We start from the raw sequence: 7,290 nt of genomic DNA, 5'->3' as shown, positions 1-7,290 counted from the left end.
ATGGCAAGATTTTTGATTAAGCATTAGTAAGTTTCACAAATATTACAATTAAATATCTCCTTTCTGGTCAAAATCATAAAACATTAAATATGCTTTTTAAATTTCAGACATAGAAAATTAATTATGGGAAAATATTGAATCTTAAAATTTCATAGGTTTATGTTATTGACCATAAAAATACATTATTTAAAGTTTATTGTCATGATTAGGCTAAGTAGTGGCATTATTTATTTATTTTATTATGTACAAAATTCCATATTGCTTTATATTAGGAAAAGTGGCTAAAATAATATGAATAATTCTGTAATAAACAAACACCTATTTATTTTTTTTCAAATTTTCCCAAATATTTATGGAAGTGGGGAATCTTGAGTTTAGTATTCACATTTTCAATGTGATTACTCCCACTATTTGTGTAGAGACAACTTAGTTTCTTTTTTTTTTTTTTACACACATGCCTTGTTTTATTGTGCTTTACTTTACTATGTTTTACAGATGTTGTATTTTTTTTTTCAAATCTAAGGCAAGGCACTCCGCCAGAAAAAGCATTGCAACTTGCTTTATTGCACCACGTGTTTTATTGCAGTGGTGTGGAACCTCCAATAAGGTCTGTTGATACCTGAGTTGACTGGTCTGAGGAAAGCAATTGGAAGTTTAGCTGAGGGTAAGTACTGCAACTTTGGAGAGCACCTTGTCTTCAGTGCAATTCAGCAACTCTCCAGTTTTAGGCAATGTTAACCTGTGTTCTTGATTCCCTTTAGGAGGAATATATCCACTGAGACGGGAGGACAAATTCCATTTTCCACAAGCTTGTTTTACTTTGAGCTTCATTTTCTTTTTTTCAGGGTCATGAATAACGGCATGCCTAGTGAGACTGTTTGATTGCAAAAGTATTGCCACAACCAGTGTGTTTACATAGAAACAGATGCCATTCCTCATGAAAAGAGAGAATATGGCTCTGAAGGTTGAACTCATTTGTGTAGGTTCTACCACAGCCTTTTCTTGGACATCGACACACATCCCTTTCTGGGTTACGCATTTTCATATGTTGCTTCAGATAATCTTTGCATTTAAATGTTTTCTGGCATATTTCACATATCATTTTCTCTTTATGGGTTTCTAGCACATGTTTCAGAAGCTCTGTTCATTATTTTGCCACAGAGGAGTATTCTTTTTGACATTTGTAGCCCTCATGGACCTTCCCATGTCGCTTCAGCCTGCTGGGTGCACTTGAACAGTGTTTCATTGCTATGCTGGCATTGATGTGTTTTCAGCTGCTGATAGTCTTCTTACAACCTTCAAAACTGCATACATATTGTTTTTGTTGATTTTCATGTTTGTTTTCAAAATGTTTCTTCAAGTTTGATTTTGTCTTGAGTTTTTGGTCACAGCCACTAGCTACCTACACAAACAAAAGGTTTTTCTCCATTGTGAAGCAGGGCATGGCGGCTCAGGTCCCTGACAAAGGCTTTGCCACACCCTTCATGGTCACAAACAAAGGGTCTCTCCCCCGTGTGCTTGCACAGGTGCACATCTAACTTCCAGGCCTTATTCTAATAGGAATTCTGGAAGGAGCAGATGAACCTTCTAGGAAGCCTGGGGAGCAGCAGGGCAGGGCTCTCACTGGCCCTGACCAAAGCCTCAATGATGGTCACGGATGATACCAGCTCGGGGACTAATGCCAGGGGCTCCAAGGCACCCCACAACTTAGTTTCTTTTCATGGCTAACCTGTAGATCTAGACTTTTAATTGCAAACTCTGAGATGTGAAGTAACTACAAAGGATGCTCTGAAATAAAAACTTTCGTAATTAAAAAGCAGTTTATAGTGGGTAGTCATGCCTTAGGCTGGTATCTTCCCTGAAAAAGATCAACTTTGATTTTTACTGAGCCTATTGTCTTTTTGAATCTAAAATAACATACCTTTGGAATGTCAGGGTAACTTGTAACTTCCCTTTTTTCCAGACTCCGCAGGGTAAGCCAATGCACCAGGGTGAAACCACAAATTCCCTCCTTATTCTTATTGTGTTAATTATTGATTGTTAACTATCCTGTAAAAGAAGCATGTGTCTATCTAATGCTTCTTATCAATGCTTTTTATCTAATCCCAGAGGTTTCCCACTTTGCTTTCTCCCACCTCCCTAAACTATCACCACTGGATTTCATGTAAGCTACACATGTCTCCTCATTGATGATAATTTGTAAAACTAGGGGAAAAACTGCCATTCTCCAGAGCATTGTCTCAATGTGATGACATTCTGTTTCATGGCAATTGTCGACAGTTTGGCTCAAATAAACTCACAAAAATTATTTACAGGTTTAAATGTTTCTAACATTAACATGACCAAACAACACAAAATGGGCTCAGTTTTGATATTTAAAAAAGTCTCCAAAATAGGAATTATAAACACAGTCACAACTAAAGGAAAGCATATTTTAAAAGTAAAAGGATGTGTAATAGCAATATTTCATCAGATAAAAGAATTTAAAAGAATTTGCAAACTTGGGGATAGATGAATAGAAATTAACCAACCTAAAACACATCAAGAAACAAACAATGAAAAGAAATGAAAAGACCCTCAGGGAAATGTGAGACCCTATCAGGTGCACCATCACATCCTATCTAATAATAGACAAACAGGGTAATTGACCGTACCTTCACTACGCTTCCCATTGGCTAATCAGCCAGATATGCAAATTAACCACCAACAAAGATGGCGGTTGATTTGCATATGTAGGCGCGAAGTGGCAGAGTGAAGACTGAAGGTGGCTCCAGCCGGAGCAGCGAAGGCTTTGAAGGAGCCTCCGGCCGGAGCTGCAATCAAAGCCGCTCCGGCCAGAGCAGCGAAGGCTTTGAAGGTGGCTCCGGCTGGAGTGAAGGCCTGGGTCCCTGGTGCCAAAGGAAAACTGGTGCAGGCAGCCAGGGGAAGGGAAGGCCTATTGCATGAATCTTTTCGTGCAACAGGCCTCTAGTACATAATAAGAGCACCAGAAAAAGAGGAGAGACAAAGAGGAACCAAAAAACTATTTCAAGGAATAATAGTAGAAAATGTCTCAAATGTATTTTAAACAATATTTTTCATATTATGGAAGCTCAATGAGTTCCACATAGGATAAATACTTCTTGTTTATCTTTTTTATGTCTATCTTCTTTTTATTGTCTTTGTGTCTGTCTTTAGTTCCACAAATGGACACATCATAGTAAATATCAGGGTTTCATTGGAATTAGCCTTTTAGCCTCCTCAATAGAAATAATGGTCATCCTTATATTTTCTGCAACACTGAGTATATATATACACACATACAGGAACTCTATAATGAATTATCAAGGATCCTGAAGATAGCAGAAAGCACTGATTAAGCCAAGGTTTTATCAATTATAAATTTTTCCATAAATCTTTCTTTATCCTCATCTGAGAATATATTTCCATTGATTTGAGAGAGGGAAATATCGATGTGTGAGAGAGAGAGAGAAAAAAGAGAGAGACAGAGAGAGAGAGAGAGAGAGAGAGAGAGAGAAACATTTATGTGAGACAGAAACATCAATATGTGCCCTGACCAGGGAGTGAACCTGCAACCTAGGTATGTGCCCTGACCAGTACTGGAACCTGCAACCTTTTTGTAGGGACATAAATAGAATAAATAGAATATTGGGGACTGAAACATGAATTTTAGGGGAATATAGGCAGGCTTAGGGAATTTTTAGAATTGGGGTCCATGGAAAAAAAACAGGGCTACAGACTGGGAGAAGTTACATTTCCATAACACAAGCAAGCCAGGTGCAGTTACATTTCCAAAAGACGAGGGAGCAGCAACAGTTGCATTTACATAAGACAAGGAAGTAGCAATTGTGCCTTAAATAAATAGGGCCTTATTTTTATCATGTAACTAAAGTCTGGATAAAACTAGTGTCAGTCTTAGTTCAGCTATTTCACATCGTCATCAAGGACCCAGGGTCTTTTTATCCTTCAGCTCTTTTATCCTTGTGTGTAGACTGGATTATTGTTCTCAGCCATTCACTCTCCTCTGCAGTATAACATTGCAGTGTGCTAGAATGGGTTGATGTTGGACTTGGACTTGCAACATGCATTAGCCAATTGAATGTATGTGGAAGGAACTGTGTGTGCTAGTTCTAAGCCAATATCTTAAGAGATATCGTACTCTCATGCACTACTATGACCCATCATAAGAAGAACTATCTTAGGAAGCCACTGACACAGAAGAATGAGGAAATACACAGAATAGACTTGAACGAAACTCACAGCTTGGAGCCAAGTCCAGCAGAGCCAGAGATGACTTTCACATTTTTGAGCAAGAAAATAAATTTTATTGTTGTAATGCACTGAGATTTCAAGGTTTGTTAGAAAGAAAAATTGACTAATATACTTTGCATGTTGACTTTCCATCCTTATGCCTGTAGCCTTATGGCCTCAAAGTGGTTACAAGCTCCAAAAATCAGTAATTGTCTTCAAAGGCAGAAAGTTGGGGATGGGAGGAGAGCAACCAAGGTAGAGAAAAACCTCCTTGTGACTCTTTCTTATCAAGGAATAAAGATATTTCCCAGAAAAAAATTATCTACACTAATAAAAGAGAAACATGGTAATTAGCGTACGACCGCTACCCTTCCCATTGGCTAATCAGGGAGATATGCAAATTAACTGTCGCCAAGATGGAGCTAATGGATTTTCAATTTTGTTAATCTTTTCAAAGAAATTACTCTTAATTTGTTGATTTCCACTATTGATTTACAAGACTCTATTTTATCTCTGCTCTAATTTTTATTTCCTGTCTTCTGCTAAATTTGGGATTAATTTGTTTTATTTCGAGTCCCCTAACCTGTAAGGTGTATTTGTTGATTTAGGAACTTTTCTTCTTTTATGCTGTAAGTTTTAAAGAGCTACATTTCCCAGCTTTCCTGCTGATCACATAAGTTTTGGCATGTTCTATTTTCATCTGCATTTGTCCAGGATGTTTAATAATTTCTCTTGTGATTTCTTCTTGACTCATTGATTATTTAAAAAGATATTGTTTAATTTCTATATGTTTGGGAATTTTACAGTTTTCCTTCTAATGTTGATTTCCAATATTATTTCATTGTTATTGAAACAGAAATTTTAGGGGAATATAGGCAGGCTTAGGGAATTTTTAGAATTGGGGTCCATGGAAAAAAAACAGGGCTACAGACTGGGAGAAGTTACATTTCCATAACACAAGCAAGCCAGGTGCAGTTACATTTCCAAAAGACAAGGGAGCAGCAACAGTTGCATTTACTTAAGACAAGGAAGTAGCAATTGTGCCTTAAATAAATAGGGCCTTATTTTTATCATATAACTAAAGTCTGGATAAAACTAGTGCCAGTCTTAGTTCAGCTATTTCACATTGTCATCAAGGACCCAGGGTCTTTTTATCCTTCAGCTCTTTTATCCTTGTGTGTAGACTGGATTATTGTTCTCAGCCATTCACTCTCCTCTGCAGTATAACATTGCAGTGTGCTAGAATGGGTTGATGTTGGACTTGGACTTGCAACATGCATTAGCCAATTGAATGTATGTGGAAGGAACTGTGTGTGCTAGTTCTAAGCCAATATCTTAAGAGATATCGTACTCTCATGCACTACTATGACCCATCATAAGAAGAACTATCTTAGGAAGCTACTGACACAGAAGAATGAGGAAATACACAGAATAGACTTGAACGAAACTCACAGCTTGGAGCCAAGTCCAGCAGAGCCAGAGATGACTTTCACATTTTTGAGCAAGAAAATAAATTTTATTGTTGTAATGCACTGAGATTTCAAGGTTTGTTAGAAAGAAAAATTGACTAATATACTTTGCATGTTGACTTTCCATCCTTATGCCTGTAGCCTTATGGCCTCAAAGTGGTTACAAGCTCCAAAAATCAGTAATTGTCTTCAAAGGCAGAAAGTTGGGGATGGGAGGAGAGCAACCAAGGTGGAGAAAAACCTTCTTGTGACTCTTTCTTGTCAAGGAATAAAGATATTTCCCATAAAAAAATTATTCTATTATAACAAAAACTGCTTTATGTAGTAAGATTTTAGGACTTATCTATGATATAATGTAAAACTTAGCTACATTTTTCTTTGTAAATATGCAACTTTTTGGCCTAGAAAGCATTTGCCAGTCAGCAACTTATTATTTTTTCACAGATATTAAAAAAAATCAATATTAATAGTGCTGGGAAAGAACTGACTTCTCAGTAGCTAAGTGCATGTTCAAGGTAAAATCTGATGTTTTCACCCTTGTCGTAGAAAAAGCATGTGTCAGCTCCATGAAGAGCAGGGTGTTATTTTGATAAGCTTATGCTCCCCCACTTTGTAACAAGTGTTTCTTTATAATTCCCCATGACAACTTTTCCAAACTGACTAATGGGAATAATACTACCAAATTATTTCCTTAATGATGAAATAGTAGTATTTTGAAGAGTAGGCTATTTGCAAAGAAACAGAGAACTCTGCAGATGAGTTTTAAGTTCCTGATTTCAAAGTTGTGATTATTATTTGAGGCAGTAGTGGGCAAATGGAAATTTGTCATAAGAGATGCTCGGCTAATTGATGTGTTTACATAAGTTCCAGTTTTAGTTATAGTTTTCATATTCTACATTAAAGAAACATAGATATGACTCCTATTGCCTAATGTATCACATATTTTACATTTTGAGAGGGTAAACTAATATACTAATGTTAAATAATAAGTCGAGAATTAATGCACATTTAAAAAACTTTTTATTTAAATTTATTGGGGTGACATTGGTTAGTAAAATTAGATAGGTTTTAGGTGTACGATTCTATAATATTTCATCTGTATATGTGTTTACCCCAAGTGAAAACTTCTTCCATCACCATTTACCTTCCCTCCCTCTCCTCCTCCCCCCCATACCATCTTCTACTAGCCCCATCACCTTTTCCTCTGGTAACCACCATACTGTTCTCTGTTTCTATGAGGTTTTTCTTTCCTTAATCCCCTTTTTACCCAGCCCCCAAACCTGCTCCCCTCTGACAACAGTCAGCCTGCTCTATATCTATGAGATAGTCTCTATTTTGCTTGTTAGTTAATTTTGTTCATTAGATTTCACATATGAGTGAAATCATATGGTACTTGTCTTTCTTTGTGTGGCTTGTTTCACTTAGCATAGTGCTCTCCAGGTTCATCCATGCTGTCCCAAAGGATAAGATTTCCTTCATTTTATGGCCAAGTAGTATTCCATGGCGTAAATGTACCACTGATTTTTAAAAAATATATTTTATTGATATTTTACAGAGAGGAAGGGAGAGG

General features: G+C 36.9%; 1 pseudogene; it reads right to left on the bottom strand.

The window, feature by feature from the left end:
• Positions 1-654: 654 nt before the first annotated feature.
• Positions 655-7,290, bottom strand: part of LOC106726924 — a 138,439-nt pseudogene continuing 131,803 nt past the window's right edge.

The sequence above is a fragment of the Myotis brandtii genome, unplaced genomic scaffold (assembly GCF_000412655.1).
Source record: "Myotis brandtii unplaced genomic scaffold, ASM41265v1 scaffold11, whole genome shotgun sequence".
Classification (NCBI taxonomy): domain Eukaryota; kingdom Metazoa; phylum Chordata; class Mammalia; order Chiroptera; family Vespertilionidae; genus Myotis; species Myotis brandtii.
Note: the sequence above shows the minus strand (reverse complement) of the source record. Positions and strands in the feature narration are given on the sequence as shown.